Source organism: Danio rerio, chromosome 19 (assembly GCF_052040795.2).
Source record: "Danio rerio strain M-AB ecotype USA chromosome 19, GRCz13ab, whole genome shotgun sequence".
NCBI lineage: Eukaryota > Metazoa > Chordata > Actinopteri > Cypriniformes > Danionidae > Danio > Danio rerio.
The window spans coordinates 46,711,297-46,737,500 of record NC_141039.2 but is presented as its reverse complement, the minus strand read 5'-3'; the positions used below and the strand labels follow the sequence as shown (position 1 = coordinate 46,737,500).

Sequence of the window (26,204 nt, the reverse complement as noted above, 5' to 3'; positions counted from 1 at the left end):
TATCATTTTACTAAGTTCTACATATAATTTTAAATGACAAAAAATTACTGTAAAAAATGTAGGGATATTGTCTGTAAAATTAGGGTTTTTTTTACAGTGCAGCCTTAACCCTTGTGCACTGTTCAAATTGACTACCACTTTATGAAAAAAAATTATTAAATATTTATCTGATGCATTTTTACAGCAGTTTAATTCAGTGGATGTTTTCATTCCGATCATAACAAAAGGGTAGTCAATTTGCCCAAAGTGTATCGTTGAGTTCTTAAAAAAAAAAAAAAAAAGTCAAAGCATTTTCTCAAAGTATGTGTCTAAATAAGATTTGTCACCTAAAATCATTCTGCTAACTGAAACACAGGAAACGTTTTGGCCAAATTAAGACTTGAAATCACCCCAGAGTAGATTAAAACATCCCCAACAGTACATAAGGGTTAAGCAATATTATTATTTTTTTAGATTTAATAAAAAATAAAATAAAGAATTTGAAACCTTTAAATGTCACTTTAAGCTGAATACTAGTATCCTGAAAAAATATCTAGTCAAATATTATGTACTGTCAGCATGTCAAAGATAACAGAAATCAGTTATCAGAAATGAGTTATTAAAACTATTATGCTTAGAAATGGGTTGAAAAAAAATCTTCCTGTCCTTAAACAGAAATTGGGGAAAATTATACAGGGGGGCTAATAATTCTAACTGCACAAAGGGCCTAAGGGAACATTTAGACTACGAAGGTCGTTCTAAAAATGGTCAAGTTTTTTCCGTGTTCTTGAAAAGTTTTGCATGCTGATGGTAATGTTGACAGAACAGCCCTTGTCCACACAGATCAGTGGAAATGCCATATTATGCATGCCAGGCCATGAGCTGGCAATGTCACTTTGTGAAGTAACTCTGCTAAAATGTGCCTGGGCATATACACTTCTGTTGTTTGCAACTCATTTTGCTTGTCAAGCATGCACTAAAAACAGTTTCATTTTTCACTCTTTATTTTCAGTTTAATTTAAAAGCATGTATACAGCAGCGCTTAAATCCTTACATATAAGGGTGCACCATATGTCAAAATCAACCCAGGCTCATTGCGGATACGTTCCCAGGTCTTCATTTCTGGGTACAGCAAAACTGGAGATACGTCTACTTGCAGCTTTTGTTTTTGCGAATCCACAAGATGTCACTGTGTATGCTTCTTGATGATCACAAAATCCTCTTGCGCATCCTTATCTCACATAAATCCACCAGAGGGCGCAATATATACTTCTGCCAACCTGGCCAGCTTGCTGTCGACTGACTGACTGACTGACTGACTGACCAACTGACTGACTGACTGACTGACAGAAAGACTCACCCCCTTCCCTAAACCCAACCCATAGTGTTTTCAAAAGCAATCTAGAAAAAGAAAAGCCATTGCGGACACGTCATTTCACCACGTTTGCAGGCAAGCGGTCAGCTGGTAGCGCTAAAATAAACAGAAGCTATAGGCAGCATCATACCGCTCTGTAGCGTTCGTTTTAAAGATGAAGGGGTCACACTTTACAATAAGGTTCATTAGTTAATGTTAAATAATGCATTTACTAGCATTAATAAACAATAAAAAAATACATTTACTACAGTATTTATTCATGTTAGTAAACTTTAGTTAATGAAAATACAGTTGTTCATTGTTAGTTCATGTTAACTCACGGTGCATTAACTAATGTTAACAAGCATGGACTTGGATGTTAGTAATGCATTTGTAAATGTCAATTATAATTACATGTGTTGTTCATGATTAGTTCATGTTAGTAAATGCATTAACTGATGAACCTTATTGTAAAGTGTTACCGATGAAATGCAGCCATTTGTAGCTCTGGCTACATAATTCAGGATCTCCAGAAATGTAGACAGGGGTACATATCCATAATGAGCCTGTGTTGCATAAAATGTCATTGTTTTAAAAAAAAAAAAAAACTTGCACTCCTTAAAGGGCCATGAAACCCCCTCGTTTCAGCAGGGTGTTTTCACACCTCTACTTTGAAAAAAGTCAGAAAAGTGGGCGTGTCCAGCTCTGTTTAGGGGGGAGTGTCGGAGGAACTAAAGTGGGATGGTGTGGGAGTGTCTGTTTGGGCACGAGCGAGTTTCAGTCAAAATACACACACATGAGAAAGTGATGGTGTTTAACCTACATGGACATCTGTAGTCAAATTATTTGCCAAATTATTAAATGGTGGACTTTAACAGCAGTTTGGCTCTTTCATTCAGGGAATTCATTCATGCCCCTCGCGACAAACAAGATATTTGATTCGAGGAACTGCTCTAAGCGTGTATTTTTCATGCAATGTTTGATACCGCACGGCGAATGAGAGAACAAATTCGATACGATTCGATACGAACAAACTGAATAAACAAAGAGCACTGGTCGCTCACTTATCAAATCTGTAGAGACAGGACAATCACCAGCAACTAGAGCCGCGTCTTTATGAAGAGGAGACTAACGTTACAAGCGAATCCGGATTTCAGCGTTTGCAGATGAGAACAGCTCTCAGGTAAACAATGTTCCTCCTTAGACACGTAAGTTATTGTTGTCGAGCGTCGCGTACACTGTTAATCCACACGTGACTCCAGCTGAGCTCTCACAGAGAGAAAATGTAAACGAAACTTAATGGCAGCAAACTATAAAAGCAACACTTCACGCTTGTTTTTCCAACACAACGTGGCGTCTCTGTGGCGTAAACACGGTGACACTAATGAATATTAATGAAGTTGCACAATAGAGCGCGCTGATTGGTTTGAACCAAGCCTTGTTCACACATTAATGCAACACACTGTAAGACGTAATAAGACTCACTCTGGCACAGACGCCCAGTCTGCATGCTGGAATACACGCTATTATGTCATGGCCGTGACGCAGCTTCAAAAATTCGTTTCAAACAGGAAGTACGAATTTGCTTGAAATAACGCAAAAACAACTAATTTACACTTTTTAGTGAAATATAGGTGTCCTAATAGTGTTTTTAGCAGTGTGGGACACACATACGACTGTCAACAGCTCAAAAAATGTGTTTTGGTGTTTCGTGACCCTTTAAACATGTTGCTTGTGTGTAAATGAACATCCAACTCAAAGTCAAGAAAATACTTCTGTCAATAGACCGGACTGTCTTAGCTACTGGCTAAATGTTAAGGAGGACTAAGCTGAATTGTTTCTACTTTATAATTAATGTTCTCTACTCGAAATGTAACTTTACAAGGAGTACAATTGTTTGTATTCAATACTTTATAATTTTAATAATTTTTCATATTTGAATGCCTTTATTTTAGATTTTTTTTGCAGTCCACTTAGAATCCAACATAGAAATCAGTTTTGTTTGTTATTGGCATTGATTGTTTTGAAATTCAAATGGCATTTACATGCCTGTGTTTTTATTTCTGTAATAAATATGGCTTTTCATTATTAATCATGATTAGTTACAAAAAAAAAGTGTGATTAATTAGTTAATTTTTTAATCGATTGACAGCCCTAGTTAAAGTGTTATATTGTCTGGGTTGCTGTTGTAACGACGGGGGAGTGACAGAGACAACTGGAGGTAAGATCCAATACGCAGGTTTATTCAGCGTCAGGCAAGCAATGGTCAAATCAGGTGTAAACAGGTATGTGCAGGCAAATCCAGAATCGTAGTCAATATACAGGCAATAGGTCATAAGGCAGGCGGCTCAACAGGAGAACACGGATATACAAGACTAGGGTAAAGCACGGATAAACAAGACAGGGAGAAACGCGTTGTAATGTCACTTAGCAGTAAACAAGAAGGATGGGTGAATGAGTGGCTTATGAAGGGTGTCTAATCAGTCTTTGAAAGTCCTCAGGTGTGCAAATGTAATCAAGCTAGATGAGTGAGCAGGCGTGAGTGTCTGGGAGAAGTGCATGTATGTCTATGTAGTCCAGAAGAAGGCGGAAGTGTAGTCCATAGTGTTCGTGTGAGAACCAGCGATCTCTGAAGAGCGATCGGTGGTTATGTGACAGATGTTGTATACTACGCTACAAAAACCTTGTAGTAAACTTCACTATGTATTACAGACTTATTTCTTTATATATTATTTATTATTCATTCCTTCATTTTCTTTTCGGCTTAGTCCCTTTATTAATCTGGGGTCGCCAAAGCAGAATTAACCGCCCGCTTATTCAGCACATGTTTTACGCAGCGAATGCCCTTCCAGCCGCAACCCATCACTGGGAAAATATTATTTATTATACATTATATTATAACTAAATTGTCAATAAAAGTCACTTTGTTAAACTGTAGGGTTAAACTGTAGGGTTGTCATCTCCCAGCCTGACCAGCTAAGACCAGGCTGGAAATGGCTGGAAACCAGCCTGGAAGTGGCCCAAACCCCTCTAAAACCAGCCTGGTCGACCAGCTAAAACCAGCCAACCAGCCTAGGCTGGTTTAAGCTGGATTTTCCAGCAGGGTATTAACTCGAGTTTGATAGATAGCATCTAAAACATGTGCTTGGGAAAGAAAACATTAGCTAACTAGTGACATTTCCCATAACTTAGCTGAAAACGAGCTCTGATATCCCTTATTATATTCACCATTCATTCAGAACAGACCTCCGGGTCACCCGGAAGGCGGGGAAATTATAAAATTGTGTCACTTTCTCTTCGCTGATAAGCTTTATAGCCAGTTACACAACATTCCTATGTAGCTCCCAATGATACTTCCGGGTTTCTTACAGCCTCGATTTTGTTTTTGAAAATGGTGGCCGCGTGAAATCAGTCTATTCCATATTCATATCCCTACAATGCAGTGTTTGTTAAACGATAATCATTCTAAACCATTTCCAGACATTCCTACAACCAAAAACTGGCATGCAGGACTGTTTTAAATACTCGACGGCGCAGATTTGTACACATTTGTGTGTTAATTTTAGGCCCTGCACGTACACAACCACAGGAGTCCTTGTCTGTTTATGTTGCGTTAGTCTTTAAAGCAGGAGTAGGGGATTTGCCGAGCTGTGGAGGCCAAAGCAATCATATGCGTTACATAACTAACACAAAACGATACCCGACCGTCTTCGCTACCATTGTGCATTCAGCAAATGGAAAGAAAAGACATGCGCTAACTGGATCAAATCCAGAGGGGAACCTCAAAGGGCTTCGCATGTGAGAGTTCCTACACACCCACACGTACTACAGCAGTTCTGTTGAGTAGCAAACATGGCTTAGAGAGATTTTATATAAGCCGTGCACCATCCGCACACAAAACGCTCTGCAAGGCCACTTCAGATAGCTGAACTTCGGCAGCTTGCGGCAGCTGAGCCTTTGTCACATGGAATTATTGCGAATCAAGGACCCCTGTGTCCATCGCCGCACCTAACTCTCATTCTGCCACACTGTCACATTGTCCTTGGGGACTTTAAAGGGAATTAAATATAAACACGCAGAGCGGAGGAGGCGTGGAGCGAGAGAGCTGGCATTTTCAATGGCGCCCTATTCTGGATCAGTGAGCTCAACAAGTTCTTCACGTTGGACTGTGGGGGTCTGCGTACGCTGGTGCCCTTTTGGAGAAGAGATTTTGTGCACCGAACCAACAAGTTTATGATGGAGGAGTCGATTCTTCATTTGAAACCATATTATTGGATTGTTTGTATACACTCGTGATTGAAAATGAAAATTATTACAATTAAGGCACACTGTAAAAAAATACAATTATTTAAAGTTTTTTTTTTTTTTGGCAGCTAGGGTGTTGGGGAAAAAAACGCAAAATAACAGCTGTAAAATTACAGACGTTTACCGTAAAATAACAGACTGTAAATTACAGAAATTTCCCGTAAGTTTCTGTAATTTAAAGTTCGTTATTTTACGGTAAATGTCTGTAATTTAACGGCCGTTATTTTACGTTTTAAACGTTATTTCAAACTATAATATAACAGATTGTTTTTACAGTGTAGTGTGTGTAGGACTGTAGACTGATTGATTTGGTTGATTGTAGTGTTCTTTAGTCTAGGGTTAGAGTTAGGACATCTGTATGCATGTGTGTGTGCATGCATGTGTGTGTACATTACTTACAAAAGTCTTGTTGTCATTGTTGTACAGTAAGAGCAACAAATAGTAAATTGACTTCTAGTTAATGAACTGCACCCCAATCATTACAAATACTGCAGAGGACCTATTGGAGCCAGCATGGAGCCAAGATTCTCATCGAAATCAGTCAAGTTTGGTGAAGGAAAAATCATGGTTTGGGGTTCTGTCTGTTATGTTACAAACCACAGGAGAGGGCAAATTCTTCAGCAGGATAGAGCTCCTTCTCATACTTCAGCCTCCACATCAAAGCTCCTAAAAGCAAAGAAGGTCAAGGTGCTCCAGAATTGGCCAGCCCTGTCACCATACATGAACATTATTGAGCATGTCTGGGGTAAGATGAAGAGGAGGCATTGAAGATGAATCCAAAGAAGATTAATCCATTCTGGTAATCCTGCAAGAACGCTTTCTTTGTCATTCCAGATGACTTTATTAATCAGTGATTTGAGTCATTGCAGAGATGTATGAATGCAGTCCTCCAAGCTCATGATGGAGTCAGACACAATATTCATTCTGTTTCCACTGCAGCAGGACTTTATATTCTGTACTGGACATTATTTCTGTTAAGTGACAAGAAAGTGCTTTGTTTAAGCAAAGTCAGACCTTACTGTCCTAATTAAATCATTCAAAATCAAGGCATGATCATATTTTATTCTTGTAAAATAACCATAATCTAGAGGCCTTTGCCTTTCATATAAGCCACTTCTGATACTAAAAAATCAACTAGAAGTCAAGTTATTATTTGCTGTTCCTAAAACTTGGATAGGCGACAAGACTTTTATCAGGTAGTGCATTATTGGAAACATTATGGGAAAATAATGTTTATTATGGGAAAATTTCCTCACAAGTATAACAGTAGCAGTCATTTTGACCTTGTGGGGACATTTTTTAGTCCCCTTGACAAAAATGGCTCATAAATAAAAGTACACAAAATGAAGTATTTTGAAAATTTAAAAATGCAGATTTTCCTGTGAGTTTAGGGTTTAGGAGGATATAATATGCAATCTGTACTGTATAACAATCCCAGTGAGTATGTTTACATGGATACCAATACTCTGATTTTAATATAATAAGACCATACTCTAAGAACGAGTCTACCATGTAAACAGCGATTTTTGAGTACCCTAATCCGACTAACGCCATGATTGAACTGAACAAATGAAATTAAGACATGTGGAGTATGCATATATAAGTGGCATTATTGAAGTAAACACCGTCATGTAGGATTTTTCGCCGCATTTTGCGATAAGATCCACACACACACATCTGTCAGTAAAAGATGGCAGACACACACATCGCGAAATACCAACATATTTTTTTTTCTTTCTATTTGCTCTGCGGTATTAAATTCCATTAAAACAACACTCTTCCACCTGTCCTTACTCCATTCTCGCGGCCAATACCCCGTGTTTTCATGGGGGCATGAATGAAATGTTCATGAGTGAAAGTGAAACTGCTGATAAATTCATTGTCATTCATTTAAAAAGCACAAAAAAGCATTTTCATTTGTATATTTTACTCGCATAACTCTACGTTAATCAGATCTAGTGAACGCTTAAAAATCGGCATTATAATTTACTCAAGTGCAAGCCTCAAATTCTCGCACCCTCCTTAATAGGTGTTGGTGCCCCCCACTGGTTGAAAACCCCTGCCTTAATCATATTATTGTCTTATTGAGATGAACACAAATAATTCCGTTACTGATGTCCATGTAAGCATAGTCACTGTTTATTGGAAGTTCTATGTGTGTGCTTGCATGTGTGTGTGTGTGTGTAAATAAATAATTAGTAATATTTTAGTGCTTTTGCTCGTTTCATTTTCCATTGTTATTCACTAAACATTCCCTAGGTGTTTATTTTCAGCACACACCACAAAATAAAAAATAAAAAAACAAGTGTTAATTTAATAGAGTGCTGAGAGAATTAAACAGCAGATTCAGAGAAAGACTGTTCACAGTAATATCCAACATGTCTCATGTGGGCCCGACACAAATGGATTAAGTAAACTTGCATTTGACAAATTTAATAGATTGCTCACAATGGAATTATGCTGTGACAAAATGTTCAAGAAGTGTGTTGCGTTAGCTCGTTTTAATTAACCCAACTGCACGAGCAGCAAAAAATCCATTTTTGAGCACATGTCGCCTCAGATCATTGAAAACAAATCACTGCTGCTCGCTTTGCCTGTACAAATCACATCAATGCGAGTAAAAACTTTCCTGAATTCAGAACCTTTTACACTGTGATGTGTATATGATGGCATGATGTATATGATTACTGTGTGGATATGATGGCATGATTGATATTTTGTTGACACATTTTTCAACTTTTTAGTACAAAATGTTTTATTGATTTCATTTTTCCTTGACACAGAAACTGAAAACAGTTTACACTGTTATTATGCATATATGACGACATAAATACTATTTTGTTGACACACTTTGTAACTTTTTTGCAATAAATGTTTTTATTCATTACGTTTTCCTTTGACTTATGGAAGTTTAAGACGATTTACACTGAAATCATGCATATATGATGATATTATTGCTATTAACTAATGAAAATGTAGAACATTTGACACTTTAATTATGTGTATATAATGGCATTATTACCAGTTCTCATCAATCAATGCTCACTTTGCAACAAACAACCTGCTATTCTGCATATCCAGCACAGCACAGATAGACTCAGTGTGTCTGGTTGGCATCGGATGTGTGTTTAAACCGACAAAAACACGTAATAATATGTAAACATCTCCATCATGGTGTGTTTTATTTGAAAAACATTTAATTTAGTTTATCTTTTTTTTTTGCCTATAATTTATGAGTAATCGAATGCTTTTAGAATAAATCTGTGCATTTTTAAAGTATAAACTAAATAACTGACTTTAATCAATATGCCAGTAAAACTTTTATGATTAAAATGCAAGTAAAAAATCAATCGAGTAAAAACTTTCATGAATTTAGAACCTTTTACACTGTGATTTTGTGTATATGATGGCATTATTACTATTTTGTTGACACATTTAGCAACTTTTTAGGAATAAATGTTTTTATTTATTACATTTTCCTTTGACTAATGAAAGTTTAAGACAATTTACACTGTAATTATACATATATGATGATATTATTGCTATTAACTAATGAAAATGTAGAACATTTTACACTTTAATTATGTGTATGTAATGCCATTACCAGTTTTCATTAGTCAATGCGCACTTTGCAACAAACAACCTGCTATTCTCCATATCCAGCACTGCACAGATAGACTCGGTGTGTCTGGTTGGCTTTGGGTGTGTTTAAACAGACGAAAACACATAATAATATGTAAACATCTCCATCATGCATGTTTTATTTTACACACATGTAATTTAGTCCTATATGAGCATAAACAGTTATGAGTAATCGGTTGCTTTTAGAATAAATCTGTGCATTTTTAAAGTGGCATTTAATAATAATCAAACAAAAAGTCAAAATGAGAGATTCATTTGTAGATCTTAACTAGATAACTGACTTAAATCAATATGCCAGTACAATTTGTGTGATTAAAATGCAAGTAAAAAGTCAATGCGAGTAAAAACTTTGAATTCAGAAACTTTTACACTGTGATTTTGTGTATATGATGGCATTAATACTATTTTGTTGACACATTTAGCAACTTTTCAGTACAAAATGTTTTATTGATTTCATTTTTCTTGGCTAACAGAAGTTGAAAACAATTTACATTGTAATTATGCATATATGACGACATTAATACTATTTTGTTGACACATTTAGCAACTTTTTAGCAATAAATGTTTTTATTTATTACATTTTCCTTTGACTTATGGAAGTTTAAGACGATTTACACTGTAATTATGCATATATGATGATATTATTACTATTAACTAATGAAAATGTAGAACATTTTACTCTTTAATTATGTGTATATAATGGCATTATTACCAGTTTTCATCAATCAATGCTCACTTTGCAACAAACAACCTGCTATTTTCCATATCCAGCACAGCACAGATAGACTCAGTGTGTCTGGTTGGCTTTGGGTGTGTTTAAACAGACAAGAACACATATTAATATGTAAACATCTCCATCATGGTGTGTTTTATTTAGTCTCACATAAACATTTATGAGTAATCGAATGCTTTTAGAATAGATCTGTGCATTTTAAAGTGGCATTTAATGTTAATCAAACTAAAAGTCAAAATGAGAAAATTATTTTCAGATATTAACTAAATAACTGGCTTTAATCAATATGCCAGTAAATACTTTATGAGTAAAATGCGGGGAAAAACTTTGCTGAACGCCAATGCAAGGATGCATCTTTTAAAACAGCCACTCTTTACACCTGCATTAAGTGTCTGCGACCCATAAAGCGTGAACGCAGACTTTGTCTCTTCCCGATTGCTCAGTGTTTCTCTCCAGAAATCCATGACCCAGAAAGAGGAGAACAACAACTAGACAGAAAGAGAAATCTCTCTTCCTCTCGCTCCTCTGAGGCTTTATTCTCCTTCCTGCTACTGTTCATCCGCCTCCAGGGTTTCATGGCACAAAATCATAGCAGCACAACTTCATGCTTTTTCCTGTGTGCCGCCCTGAAAGTGTTTGCGCTCACAAACATGCACACACACACACACACACACATACACATTGTGGCTGTTGAGCTTGTTTTACACACTGAAAATAAAATGAATTCATCGGATTTATTAAATGTTTTTAAGGTAAGTTGTTGCAAACAATGTCTATTGGCTGAATTTACCCAAACAAATTAAGTTGAACATTACTACATTTAATTTGTGCGTTTCATTTCAGCCCATTTGAATTGTTTGCAATCACTTACATTGAAAAAATTGTAAATCCAATGAAATTTTTTTTTTTAGTGCGTTAATTTTGTCTGCAGTCTGTTTTCTGGCCTGTTTTTTTTATGTGCCTGCTAATAGGTTAAAGCATTCAATCTGTAATATTAGCATGTAAAAGTACAGCCCTATACAGAAATTAAATCAAGTTAAGGGTGGCACGGTGGCTCAGTAGTTAGCACTGCTGTCTCACAGTAAGAAGGTTGCAGGTTCGGGTTGGGTGCTCCGGTTTCTTAGTATCAATGTCGTTGTAAATACATAATTACAGTTTAAATTGTTTTAAATTTCAGTTAGTCAAGGAAAAATGCAATAAATAAAAATATTTAGACAAAACGTTGCAAAATGCGACAACAAAATAGTAATAATGGCATTATAAGTGCATAATTACAGTGTAAAAATGTTCCAGCTTAAAGGAAAAATTAAATAAATAAAAAGATTTAGTCCTAAAAAGTTGCAAAATGCATCAGTAACATAGTAATAAGGCCATCATATACACATAAAGTGTAAAATGTTCTAGGTTTCCATTAGTTAAGGAAAAATTAAGTCAATAAAAACATTTCATAATGAAAAGTAGAAAAATACGTCAACAAAATAGTAATAATGGCATCATATATGCCTGATTACACTGTAAATTGGTTTACATTTCTGTTACTTAAGGAAATATTTAATAAATTACAAAATTTATGTGTAAAAATTAGCAAAATATGTCAACAAAATAGTAATATTGCTATCATACTGTATATGCATAATTACAGTGTAAAATGTTTGAAATTTAAGGTGCAAATGTCAATGATGTCTAAAATATTTAGTCCTAAAAAGTGGCAAAATGCATCAACAAAATAGTAATAATGCCATCATATATGCATAATTACAGTGTGAATTGAGTCCATGGTTGTTAGTCAAAAAAAATAAAAAATGCATCAAGAAAATAGTAATAATGCATTTATATGTGCTTAATTATAGTGCAAAATGTTCTAAATTTAAGGAAACAATGTAATTACATATTTAGTCCTACAAAGTTGCAAAATGCCCCAACAAAATAGCAATAATCCCATTGTATATGCATAAATAAAGTGTCAAATTTGCTACATTTCCATTGCAAATATGTTAACAAAATAGTAATAATAGCATTATATGTGTATAATTACAGGGTAAAATGTTCCAAATTAAAGAAAAAAATAAATAAAAATATTTAGCTGTAAAAAGTTGCAAAATGCATCAATAAAATAGTAATAAGGCCATCATATACACATAGTGTAAAATTTTCTACGTTTCCATTAGTTAAGGTCGTCAATAAAAACATTTCATAATAAAAAGTAGCAAAATGTGTCAAGAAAATAATAATAATGCCATCATATATGCCTGATTACAGTGTAAATTGTTTTACGTTTGTTACATTTAGGCCTAAAAAGTTGAAGTCATGAAATAGGCTACATTTTATATAGTTTGGAAGACGGACAGGAGACACACGTGATAGGCCAGCCTGATCTCACGAGAAAACGTAAGTATTTTACGTTTTGCCAGTTTAGTGGCTAATTCGTACGAATTCGCACGAGTTCAGTCGTAGGAAATTTTAAAAAGGAGGCGTGGCACCTATCCCCACCCCTAAACCCAACCGTCATTGGGGGATGAGCAAATCGCACTAAATTGTACGAACTACGAATTCATACGAATTAGCCACTAAAACATAAAGTTACAAATTGCCGTGAGATTGTGTTGGACAGGCTGTTTGACAGAGGTTTCTGAAAAGCTAAGTGACATGGATAACACTGGTCTTGTGGAAAAACATGAGAACTTCTCATCATGACCCACAGACTGTCTTGCACAAAGATGTGAATGCAAATTAAAAGGCTTGGAAAGCGGTTTCCTCAACTGTTTGTGTCATTAGCAACTATTAAAATGTTTTCAAAGTACAATATTTACATGTATTATTTAACATTAATGAGTAACAGTAAGTGCACCACAAACGTGTGCTGTGTAAAAACACAACAGCCAATTCCTGCCTCCGCACGCCACACGTACTGCATCTGGACCACACACACACACACTTCAGAGGGAGTATGCGTGAAACACATTAGAAAGCACTAAATGCGTGTGCAGCTCTTGAGATCACTCTGCGATGTCCCATGCTGTTTTTCTGCACTTTTTTTTATAAGAATCCCAATCGAAGCTATTACAAGCCTTTGACCTTGTTGCCGGCTTCTTCTAATTGCCTACATCCAGCTTGAGGCCTCCGAGGTAAAGCCTCCTGAAGTTATGACATGATCCGACCCTCTTAAAACCAACAAACAACCATTTACTCCTTTGCCCCGAAACAGCCTGATACCCAATTAGCTGAAACGGCGGGCTGCATCAGCGAGGGCTTTAGTGTCCAGCAGGTTGGAAGATCTTCTGCTCGTACCTGAATGTCCTGTGGTCCAATTAAGTGTGTGAGGGATGTGACTTTAGCACTGAGCCTCTCTCAAGACTTAACATGGGGCTCTGCTTGAGCTTCCGGCTCTGCTTGACTGCGGTCAGAGCGAGTCCGCTGCACACTGATTGAGACGGAGGCGCTGCTGGCTCTGAGCTCGGGGACTCGGCTTCTCTTAAAGACCAAGTGTGCATTTTGGTGTCCCTCAAGGAACCAAAACAGAAGTGCGAAAAAACGAAAATGGCTTCCAATTATGGAGCCGCATTCTGCTGCCTGTGGTTTGAGAAGAGAGTCTCGCCTCGAAATCGAATTGAAATGAGATTGGTTACGTTTGCTGTGCGGAATCATTTCAGAACGCGGGATAGTGTATGGCTGTTTCTCAATATGCGTTCTTCAGCGGTCTTGCGTCCTCGTGTTCTCGTGCAACGTCATCATCAGCTGCCTAAGTTCAGTTCCAATACTCAAGACCGCAAGTACGGAGGACGCGTAAAACTTCCCGGATGTGATCTTGATATCGAGGATGCACCGATGCAGACTTGAGCACCGAACTCGCTCTGGAAGTCCCAGAAGTCATTGCGACTGGAGGTGGGAAGCGCAGCATTTTATTTAGATTTATTATTAAAGTTCAGAGATATCACTTATTTACCTCAGGAGTTTCCCTAAATGAAACGGTGAAAGTAAACATTAACATGAACATCTTAATAAAGGGATAAACACATTAAGGGCTGTTTGTTTGCTGAAATTCGTATTCAAATCTGTTTTATTTATATTGTGCAGAGTATATTTGTAATGTTTTTTTGCAAAGTATATATTTGGAAGAGGGGGGAAACAATAAATCGTTGTATGAGTGCTGTCTTAATTAAATAATTTACATTTAAAACACGTGAAGGTCACATGACCATCAGGAAGAACGCAGCATCCCATTTCTCAAAGGACGCGTTCTCTGCCCTCGTGGTCTCCTGAGTTCGTTCTTCCGAGGACACCTGGCAAGACCGCTCTCCACAAGAACGCAAGTCTGTTCTCTGCGTTCTTGGAATTGAGAAACAGCCAAAGTGTCACTGCATGACATCATATTCCGGGGGCGTTTTCTTTCGTGTTTGGCACGTCTTCGTTGTCGTTCAGTCTGACTTTTATGACAGCTGAGATCTTACAGTGTGACATGGCAGCCATGTTTGTGCAGTCTGACATGCTACAATCGTTCAGGATTATAAACAAAAATGCACAGCGTAAGCCGGCCTTTAGATTGAAGAAAACAAGTATAGTGCAACATGATCTGTGGTTAATTCCCATACAACATTGTAGTCTTTCAAGAGTTCACACTTAGCTGATGATCAATAAATCGTAATTGGTATGGTGTCTCAGGAGAGAGCCCTAAGCTAGTAATATCCTCGAGCCCGGGGCTCCCTCCCGTTAAAAGGGCGAGAGGGGAGTTCGAGCTCAGGGAGGTTTCGAGAACTCCCCTGCTTGTCGTCATGTGAGAACTGTAAACTAAGGTTGTCTTAGGGGATAATTTGGATTGTTTGATTGGCTTTAGTGTGTGTTTTTGGACAGTGGGAAGAAACTCGGGAACCCGGAGGAAATCCACGCAAACATGGGAAGAACATGCAAACTTTGCATAGAAACGCCAACCGGCCCCATATGTTGGGCAAGCGGCTTTCTTGATGTGAGGCAAAAGTGCTAGCCACTGGGCCGCCATGTTCAATTATCAGGAAAAAAAGGCACGTAATCCACCTAAAATTAGTTTATAAATAAACCGCACTTATTCAGTTCACCAGTTAAACTCCACAGACCCGATACCTAGTCTGTGACTTCATCGATGTTCGCTTTAAGATTTAAAGGGCTAGCACCAGACCCCCTTAAGTGGTTTCCTTTGAAAATGTTGAAGCTATATTTTTTTTGCACATATGCATCGCTTTGGTTTTTATTTTACTGTACAGAAGTTATTTACACTTAAATACACAGTATTTTGGATACCTGAGCTGGGTATTGAACATTGGTTCATTTTCATGTATGTCATATGGTTCATATATGACACATGTACAAGTTATAGCTCAAATGAAAGCTCTTGCCGGTTGTTACACCTGGCTCAGGGATGTAACATAATAAGGGAGACGACAAGGAGAAGTATAATGCAAAAGAAGATTTATTTAACTCAATTTAAATTATATAATCAAAATATCATTATCAGTATGTTCAATCAGTGTGAAATGCAAGCGTATGGATGCGATAAATGTTGTCAGTGATAGTGTATGGATGCGAAACAGAGTATAATGCCCAAATAGGAGCGCGGCTCTGGCCAACTGCCAAGTGAATGGACAGCGGCCCCGACAAACTCTCTGCCGGGGTTTAAATAAGGGCGCTGACCAGCATCAGGTGCGCTGAAGGCACGCCCCCAATCTAGGATCAAAATCAAACACACAAACAAAACAACGCAGTCCTAACACACCCCCCTAAAAAAAATCCCACATCAAATTAAATCAAATAATTATAACATACATACAGGAGTAGGTCAGGGACATCAGTGGGAGACCAAAAATACTGCCTCATCACTCCACCACAGGGGCACGTGACAAGGTAACCACGGCGATGCCCAACTCATACGGTTCTAGCATTCTTTTTACTGAATTATATTCACATATCAAACAGTTAATAAATCGCTGTGTTTCAATGGCGCAGAAATGAAAACAATACATTTATGATCACTAAGCAGCCCCAGATAGCACAGACAGCTGTCATCTCTTACCTTATGCTGTGGGCTTCAGGGCCATTCTCCTCTGTTTTTGGGATGATGTGCATAAGCAATCCTTTTATATGTCTGATGTGGTCCAAACACAGTGAATTATGTTTGATTAAGCAAAAGAATAGTGAAATATGAAAACAATGATCGATCCCTGTGGCTTGTATAGCACCTCTCACCAGTTGGAACACAATAACTTTTGCATAGATTATGGTAGAGACATTTTTCTTTTTTCCTATGATTTCAGACATGTGCAGGAACCACCAAAATTAATTACAGCATGCTAGACCACACACAACCTAAAAGGTACACTTTCAAATTTGAGTTTATAAAAAAAAAATACAAAAAGCGCCTCTTTTTTAGGTGTTTATTATAACACAGACAACATATACAGATATTTTAAACACTTTCAATAGTGTTTTATGAAAATTCAAAGGGTTTTCTTTAAAAATGGTACCAAATTTTTGCATTTGCACTTTTGCATGTGGATTTGGGAAGCTTTTAAATTTGGGATGGCAGAATCCAGGCAGAAATTCCAAAATAGCATTGGAGTTTAAGAGGTTAAGAGTCCTGTGCATATAGTATGACAAGAGTTTCTGCGGGCGGTTTGTCATACCCACTCACCCCTATGAGGCACACTCAGAAACACACAATGATACACAAAAGTGTATCAGACCTCAAGTGAAAAATCAAGCCTGACTGCTAAAAGCCACCAAAGACGCCGCTGATCAATAATCCATTTTAGCCCCTGTACTTCGCTTCCACTCAGGGCTGGTGTAGATGCAGAGAGATGACATTTACTATTGCGTCAGTTTTTCATCTGCCGTAATCCTGTCAGCGGTGTTACATCAATTTTTACCGTCAGAAGTGGCTGTGCATCAATCTGTGACATGCAAATGGACACACACACCCTTCTGGTCCCGCGATCTGCCATTGCGGATAAGTGGAAAAGCTCCAGCGGGACGGGGGAATACAGCAGTCCCCTCCGTCTGCCCTTCAAGTGTTTATGCTTGCTCAGCACTTTCTCCCTGACAGAACACACTCTCGGGAGACCAAAAACACCCACACCTCCTGTCGTCCTCTGCCACCAGCAGGAAAAGAGCGGCGTCAAACATGACAGGAAAACACACACGCGTACACCTCCCAGGAAATTACCGCCTTGCGTTTTCTTGGAAAGAGTTTACAAATAAGAGGAGCCCCAAGATAATGACACATCGCTGTCACAATGCATCCCCGCACATGCTGGAGGACTAAGAAGTTTTAACTAGATTATGTACTCTGCGATCCTTCAATGGAGCCTGAATTATTAGCCCTCTTGAATACCCCCCCCCCCCCATTTCTGTTTAATGGAAAGAAGATTTCTAAACATGTTTCTAGACATAATAGTTTAAATAAGTCATTTCTGGGGCGACGCAGTGGCGCAGTAGGTAGTGCTGTCGCCTCACAGCAAGATGGTCGCTGGTTCGAGCCTTGGCTGGGTCGTTTGGCGTTTCTCTGTGGAGTTTGCATGTTCTCCCTGCGTTCGTGTGGGTTTCCTCCGGCTTCCTCTACTGTCCAAAGACATGCGGTATAGGTGAATTGTGAAAGCTGTATTGTCCGTAGTGTATGTATATGTGTGTGAATGAGTGTGTATGTGTTTCCCAGTGATGGGTTGCAGCTGGAAGGGAATCCGCTGTGTGAACCATATGGTAGATAAGTTTGTGGTTCATTCCACTGTGGCGACCCCAGATTAATAAAGGGACTAAGCCGAAAAGAAAATGAATGAATGAATGAACTCCTTTCTGATTTGTTTTATCTTTGCCGGGATGACAGAACATAATATTCTCAACACTGGGTCATTGTGAAAACGTGCTCCTGTATACATTTGTGGAGAGCGCAAATTATGTATGCAGAGTTACATATGGCTGCATTTCGTCTTTAAGATTAACACTATGGGGCGGAGCGGTGTGACTGCTTCTGTTTATTTTCCTGCTACCAGCTGACTGCTTGCCTCCATGTGGAGGGCTTTTCCGCTGTTATGCTCAGTAGCTCTCCATGTAATTTCATTTCTTTTTTTTTTGTTTCTTTTTTGGTTTATTTAGTAGTTTTAGGGTCAATTTTATTAGTCCCATTAAGCAATATATGATTTCAATTGTCTACAGAACAAACCCAAAGTCCTTTTAAGGCAAGTCATTTCACTCTGTGGCCATCTTTGAAACACCTCTCGGGCAGAATACTCAGGTATGAATGGGGAAACATCAACTTCTCCGAAACTGTTTGCCAAGCTTGTGATTACATTAAATATTTGGAATCATCAATAAATTTAAACAACATCTGTCTCATGAGTTTCATTTCTAAACATGAGCTAATGCGCATGATCACAAGATCACGACACCAACCTCATTTATGTATAATAATTACACATTATCATTCTCTGGATTATGATTGTCTGTTCGTGCTGGTCTTCAGAAGTAATTCACAAATTGGTCGTGATGGTGAGTCTCCATGGTCTGTGGAGCAAGTATATACTGAGATTCCAGTGTGTGTGTTGAACACAAAAACTGTTGTAAAAAGGACACGTCTGGTCTCAGCTTCTTCCCTGGAGAATCGTCAGTCTATAACGATTGATGATTGGCTCCTGTACTAGTAGGCGGGGCTTCATTCGCCATATGGACCGTTACTCTTTTTCCCATTTAAAACTATACGAGTGACATGTCTTGTTATTCTGTAGTCTTTGACAAATGTAGGGTCCAGCCAGTTGGTCCAATGACGGTATCCACTGGTGGATGAAGGTTCACTGCATGTTCAGTCTTTCCAGTGCACAATGTTGATTTATATTAAACTTAACTCATATCTGACTCCAATTTTAGTATGAGGTGGTTTAGAATATTAATATATTTATCCTCGTTTTATCTGACTCCAATTATAAAACATTGAGAAGGTTATTTTGTTTCCGTTCACATTAATTTAGATTATGATTGAATATTCTTTTGGTTTGTTATTATACCTTATTGTCATTTACTCAGATTCCTATAGCATCCCGAGTCTTGCACCGGCCGGGTATACAATCTCTTAATACAAGCTTGTCAGTCTTGGTCATTAAACAGAGGCGATTAACCACTCTCCTAAGAAGGCAGAACTCTACTTACTCAATTTAGGAGATTTTTATGTGGTCCCCATAGATCTGTTATCTACTTAATCAAGACAAAGTATTTTAATAATAATCACACAGGATTATAAGTTTGTAGATGAAGGCCTAAATATCCACATTTAAATTAGTTTCAACAATATTTTGTTCTAAATAGAAAACCCATAGTTGGCCTTTTGCAGTCTACGTATACATGAAATAATGCCAATTTGCTAGTCGGATCTCTAACAACATTGAATAGCGTGCCACGCTGCTCCGTCTAACATGTTTTAGTCCGTTACTAACCTGTACAGTGGCTTGTAGTGCTATGGACAACAACATTTATCAGTGATAATAACACGAGGACTATTTGAATAATTCAAAAGATAATTTATTAGTCAGGTAAATGTATTATGCCAAATTCAATCAGTCAATTCATAAACGATCAATACAAAACATCAAATTATCAAAGATAAATCCAAGATTAAAAGATGCATTCCTGACTTTTTACATAACATGTAAATTTTACATAACGTGGAGCCTAGGCTGGGTAGGCAGAATCGCGCTGGACCTTTCTCAGACCTTACCTTAAATAATCCAAGAATTCCCTCAAGGAAGGGGGTGTGAATAACAAAAGGCATTCACACTTAGTGGAAAGGTCACACCCTTCATAGTGGTTCAAAAGATGCCTGAAGTTATATATTTATTGTTTTGATTATGCCTATTTCTGAGAGAATGAGACCATTGTACCAATCGCACTGAGACATTTCAAATGATATCAAACATGATAGTTAAAGTCAGTTTGGTTAATCTAGAACATTCAAACATTGAAATGACCATATGTGTGAGATGGGGGGATGAAGCTGAGTTTCAGCATACTCAGATGCAAATGCATTAGGAACTGGTTTTTCCTGCATTCCCCCTTGCTGGGTTGTAAAGTCACCAGTCTCTGTTTTCAGCTCATGTTTTGAATTGTCAAAGATATCAAAATATTTGCAATATTTCAACTCTTACACAAACCATCGTTATACAGTGACTTGCCGAATAACCCTAACTTGCCTAATTAGCCTAGATAAGCCTTCAAATGTCACTTTAAGCTGAATACTAGTATCTTAAAAAACATCCAGCAAAATATCATGTACTGTCATCATGGCAAAAATAAAATAAATCAGTTATTAGAAACTATTATGTTTTGAAATGTGTAGAAATTGGGGAAAAACTATACAGGGGGGCTAATTATTCTGACTTTAACTGCATATGCTGCATATATGCAATTTACAAGAAAGTTTGCAGGCTTCCAGTCATGCAAGGGTCAAGAGCCACAGGAGCAGCCGACTGACGTATTAATAAGTTAGAGGAACAGCCTGCAGTACTTTAATAACAGCCATTTTAATCTGTCCCCTGGGCCGCGAGCCACTAGCCCTGCCTACTGAACTCTGCAGACACGCTGATGAATTAGATCTGGAGATCTGTCTTCATGCAGCTGCCTGTTCTTAAATAAATCATTGCTTGTTTATGGAGCCGGCCGGTCCCTTTGACATAGATGTTGGCTGACCTGATGCGGGAGGGCACTTTTATATTAAGTGTGTTTACCTTTGGGGTGCTGCTGGTCGTACTTTTCTGGTGGCTGAAGAAAAGCTTTGAGGAAACTACTATACAGGATGACCCTCAAAACCTTAGGAGACGTTTACAGGACACAAACTAACAATGTTTAGCCATTTTGGGGAGCAGAATATTGAAACTTTTGGAAAGTTTTAGAGTGCACGATTTAAATATGTATATACAAGACTTTTGTCAGGTAGTGTATGTATGTACATATATACATATATATATATATATATATATATATATATATATATATATATATATATATATATATATATATATATATATATATATATATATATATATACACTACCTGACAAAAGTCTTGTCATTGATCCCATTTGTATTTTTTAGTCAAATTTTAGTCAAATTTTTGAATGAATCGCACATCTCACATGTTTCTTTGTCGAGTATTTGCTGAGTTTCAGTTCATTTTAATGACGTGTTTTTCCTGACACAGTCTACTGTTGTGCGCTCCTCATGCAGGCTGTTTGTAATGTCAAAGCTTCGTGGGCGTGGTCGCATTAACTCTAATGAGCTCAGACTGAGAAGCTAGACATAGCGTTGGTTTCATACTGATTACTTTATCAAACAATATTTGTTTTCAACATGCATAGCTGCGTTTAAAAGTAGACACTTCAAGCTTTATAAAGATATGTGTCTCGTGTCTGGGTGTATTGTTTTCGCGGAGTTTCAGCGCATTTTACTGACGCGTTTCTAAAAACAGCTCACGGAGAGAGAAAAGACAGAATGCCTACACTGTTTATTATCCTTGTTTTGCAAAAGCACACACATTTGTTTTTGTTGTGAGTGTACACATTTAAAAGTAGACACCTAACAGATTAGATTGATGTATTGATCTTATCTGTATGATCAAAACTGAAAGTGTAATTTAGGTTCATTTCGGCTCAATGAGGTAAAAACTTGTCAGAACGCGTATACGCGGTCTTCGACCCCAGGGGGTTAAACTGCATCACAATCTCTAAAATTCTCACTTACATTAGTTTGGTGAAGGACAAATTATTGTTTCTGGTTACGTTTAGTATGGGGACATGCGAGAGATCTGCAGAGTGGACGGCAACATCAACAGCCTGAGGGGTCAAGATATTTGTGCTGCCCATTACATTACAAACCACAGGAGAGGGCAAATTCTCCAGCAGGATAGCGCTCCTATTATAATTTAGCCTCCACATCAAAGCTCCTGAAAGCAAAAAAAGGTCAAGGTGCTCCAGGATTGGCCAGCCCAGTCACCAGAAATGAACATTATTGAGCAAGTTTAGGGTAAGATGAAGGAGGAGGTGTTGAAGTTGAATCCAAAGAATCATGATGAACTCTGGGAGTCCTGCAGGAACGCTTTCTTTGCCATTACAGATGACTTTATTAATCAGTGATTTGAGTCATGTCAGAGATGTATGAATGCAGTCCTTCAAGCTCATGATGGAGTCAGACACAATATTCATTCTGTTTCCACTGCAACATGACTTTATATTCTACACTGGACATTATTTCTGTTATGGACAAGACTTTTGTTTAAAGGGCACCTACAGTATGGTGAAAAATCTACTTTTTAAGCTGTTTGGACAGACATGGACCAGCTGTTTGGACCAGACATGTGTGTAGGTATAGTGTACAGACTGTCATATTGGGGTGATATACACACACACAGTCCTTTTTTTTATTTTTATTTAACAACATAAAAACGGTGGACCAATTGGAGCGGTTTTTAGATCGACCTCAACTTGACGTAGGAGTGCGGTCCCCCCGCCCACCAATATTGATTGACAGGCGCGCATCACTATATCCTCAGTTTGTTGTTTCACATCCGCCATTTTCAGCATGTGAGTCAAAGCGATGTCAACGAAGAAACACCCTTGCTCTATTTTTAGATGTAAGGCTCATTGGGCTCAACACAAGAACAACATTCACCAAATGATCGCTGTAATCTGAACTATTGTTTGTACGTTTTGGTACAGTAGGTTTGCAAACATGTGTACTTTTCATTGCGTCTATCTTAAACTTCAGCCGTTTGCATTTCTCCCGGTCACAGAAGCTTCCTGTGATCTTAACTAGGTGCAGCTGGAAAGTGCAAGCTCGTTGCCTTCTATTGGAAATAAAATACAAACTTGCCTGCAGGTCGCACACCGGAATCAGTGTCGCGCCACGCAGCGCCATGCATTTTAGAATTCTAAACATGGGTATCAGGGTATTATGCGTTATTGAAACATCAAAGAAAGTCACTTATAAATTAAAACTATTATTTTATGCAACAGCCTTACATTTAAAAGAGAAAAATAAGGGAGATTATAAGCAAAAAGAACCCAGCCTATAGTGCTATATGTTTTCTTTCCTTATTTATTTAGTTAGTTAGTTAGTTAGTTAGTTAGTTAGTTAGTTAGTTAGTTAGTTATTTTTTATTTATTTATTTGCTTGTTTGTTTGTTTGGTGCATGTACTCATGTGCAATCAAAAAATTATAGTGTCCACCTTTCCTTTCACTCTGCTCCGAAGCCCCAGCTGGCACTCTTTGGCCCAAGGTATTCGGCGGGCCGAAAAAGACCGGCCGCTGACCCTAAGAAAGCCCCGCATAGTGGAAACGTGGCTGATGTGTGTTATTACTATCTACACCCACCCCAACCTTAAACCCAACCATCATACTAAGCATCCAGGTAACAAAATAGACATTATAATAGATGTCTATGGTTTTGCTTCTTCTTTTTACGGTGGTTGGCATCCAGCTTCAGGCTGCATTACCGCCACCTTCAGTTCAAGAGTGTAAATCAGAGGACAGGTTTACAGACTAAAGGAATGGACACTACTTGAGTACTACATTTAAATTGGATTTTACTACACGACCATTAGAAAAGTATGTTTTAGGATGGAAGTATAAGATTTTGGACACAGCCATACAGTAGCTACGCACATATATTGCACATTGCTGTGTATATACTTGACATGGTGTATATACATGACATCACTGCACTACAATATATCACTTTAAACTTAAAAATGTTTATAAAAGTCACTTTTTCCTACCTTTTTAGGGTTGAAAGTTGTTGGAAGAGAAGTCTAAGTTCTGTAATGCAATTCAAAAACATAAATAAATGTAAACAAAAATAAAAACAAATCACAAAATAAGAAGAACTGCTAATTTATGGATAGTTTTACAGTTTAAAACACACACAGCCGAACTATTTAGCTGTAATATCCAGAGTTCCAGCAATAAGTCATGGTTTCAAACACTGTGTGGGATCCAGGTTTCCAGCAGCAAGTGATTTGTCTGTAGACGCTGAATGTGAAGCTGCTACATGACGTGACACAATCACAGCCGATCACTTTCTGTATTCATAAGGGTGTGTGTGTGTGTGTGTGTGTGTGTGTGTGTGTGTGTGTGTGTGTGTGTAAATGATGAATGGAGCTCAGGTTCAGGTGAGGTGCAAGGCTGCAGGCCCTGAGCTCAGATATATGGAAGCAGCAGGAATCAATCAGGAATATCAATTTCCAGAGAGCTGTAGCAAAGCCTTGAGTGCATGACGGGAAAGAAAAAAAAGCTGTCCTCCTCCAAGATTACATCCTGAGAGGCTTGCAAAACAAGAGAGAATGACTAGTCTTCCCTTTTTTATTCATTTGACAGTAGAATAGGGTAAAGTGGGGCATTTCTTCACCCGTTTCTGCATCATATTTTGATATTTCTATCTGATAGATCTAATATGCAGTTGCTTTATGAACTCTATTTTGAAATCCTTTAATACCAGTTGGTAATGCTTTGTTCTTGTATCGTTTTGTTTCAACATTGGTCTGACATCCGAATAAGCACTTTTTGAATACATTTGTCTTGTTGAGATTAAGGAATGGCTGGCTGGTAATTTCTTACACTTGAATGAATCAAAAACTGAAGTAGTAGTGTTTGGTCCTCCGAGTGTCTGTGAATCTACAATTAATAAATTAGGTTCGATCAAGCCTAAGGTCCACAGTCACGTAAAAAATCTTGGAGTTACTTTTGACACTGAGTTAAAGTTTGACAAGCAAATAAACTCAGTCGTCAAAAGTGGTTTCTATCAATTAAGGAACATTGCCAAATTGAAGCCTTTTCTTTCTTTTAAAGAGCTGGAAACTGTCATTAATGTTTTCATCATGTCCAGACTGGACTACTGTAACTCTTTGTATTCAGGAGTTTCACAGGCATTAATAGCACGACTGCAGCAGGTTCAAAATGCAGCTGCTAGGCTTTTAACTGGGACAAAAGAAATTCTAGTATCTCACCAGTTTTATCATCTCTTCACTGGCTCCCAGTCCAATTTAGAAATCAATTTAAGTTATTGCTTCTAGTTTTTAAAAGTTTGAATGGTCTGGCACCGACTTACATTTCTGAGCTTCTTCACTGGCACACTTCATTGAGGTCTGAAAACACATTTCAGCTAGTTGTCCCCAAAACACGTTGAAATCAAGAGGTCACAGGGCTTTTTCTGCTGCAGCCCCCCGACTGTGGAATGGTCTGCCTTTACAGATCCAGTCATGTTCTTCACTTGGTGCTTTTAAGTCTCATCTAAAAAATCAGCTTCTGTCTCTTGCCTTTGATTGTAATTAATTAATTTGAATCTGTTTTATATTTTGCTTAATTTTTATATATAGGTATAGATTTTGTATGCTGGTCGTTTTGTAAAGCACTTTGGTCAACATCTGTTGTTTTAAAATGTGCTCTATAAATAAAGCAAACAAACAATTTGTCTTGTTTTGATCATAAAACAGGGTTGTTGTTAGATCAGACACAGTTGTGGCCAGAGATTAACAAGAATTATTTATTTTATTTGTTACGGTCCCTAACTTAAATAAGACTCGTGACCAAAAGACAACGTAACATAATAAACAACGGCCAAAGTGCTCCAGCTAAATTATTTATTAATAACATAACCAACAAAACAATCCAAATTGACAAGAGATGGGGAGCCCAACAGCTGACTAAAGAACAACCAAACAAACCTAAAGCAGGTTGGAGCTCCCCACTCCAAACAAATATCAAAAGGAAAGCATAAAGGAGAACACAACAATAAAGCCGTCAAAGACTGTGGTGACGTGGAGGAATGAGGGGCCGTAGAAGTCCGCTTCCGTTCGTTTTAAAGGCCTGACGCCACCAGATTAACCAATAGAAAACTGACAAGGGAAAAAGACAAACAAGATCAATTGAAAGTAATTATTAAGGGCAGGAGTGAACGCCACATGCAACATTATTAATTAAATTTCCCATTTATTGTATTTTATTAACATCTACCCAAACCCTAAACCCAACCATCACAGTACTGTAAAAATATGAATTATTGTTTTGATCAAAATACATAAAACCATGATTTTGGAGTGTTTGTACAAGTCGGGATTCGAACCCAAAAGTCATTTGAAGCGCAGTAACAGCGTGCACAGGCACAATCCACAAGGCCGTATAAGACAGACATTTT

The 26,204-nt window shown here is 37.8% G+C and overlaps 2 protein-coding genes across 19 annotated transcripts in view; both read left to right on the top strand.

The window, feature by feature from the left end:
* Window positions 1-26,204, top strand: part of ppt1 (palmitoyl-protein thioesterase 1 (ceroid-lipofuscinosis, neuronal 1, infantile)) — an 847,627-nt gene that overhangs the window by 325,838 nt on the left and 495,585 nt on the right. The gene's annotated exons all lie outside the window — the stretch shown is intronic.
* Window positions 1-26,204, top strand: part of csmd3b (CUB and Sushi multiple domains 3b) — a 1,026,877-nt gene that overhangs the window by 896,937 nt on the left and 103,736 nt on the right. The window lies entirely within an intron of this gene.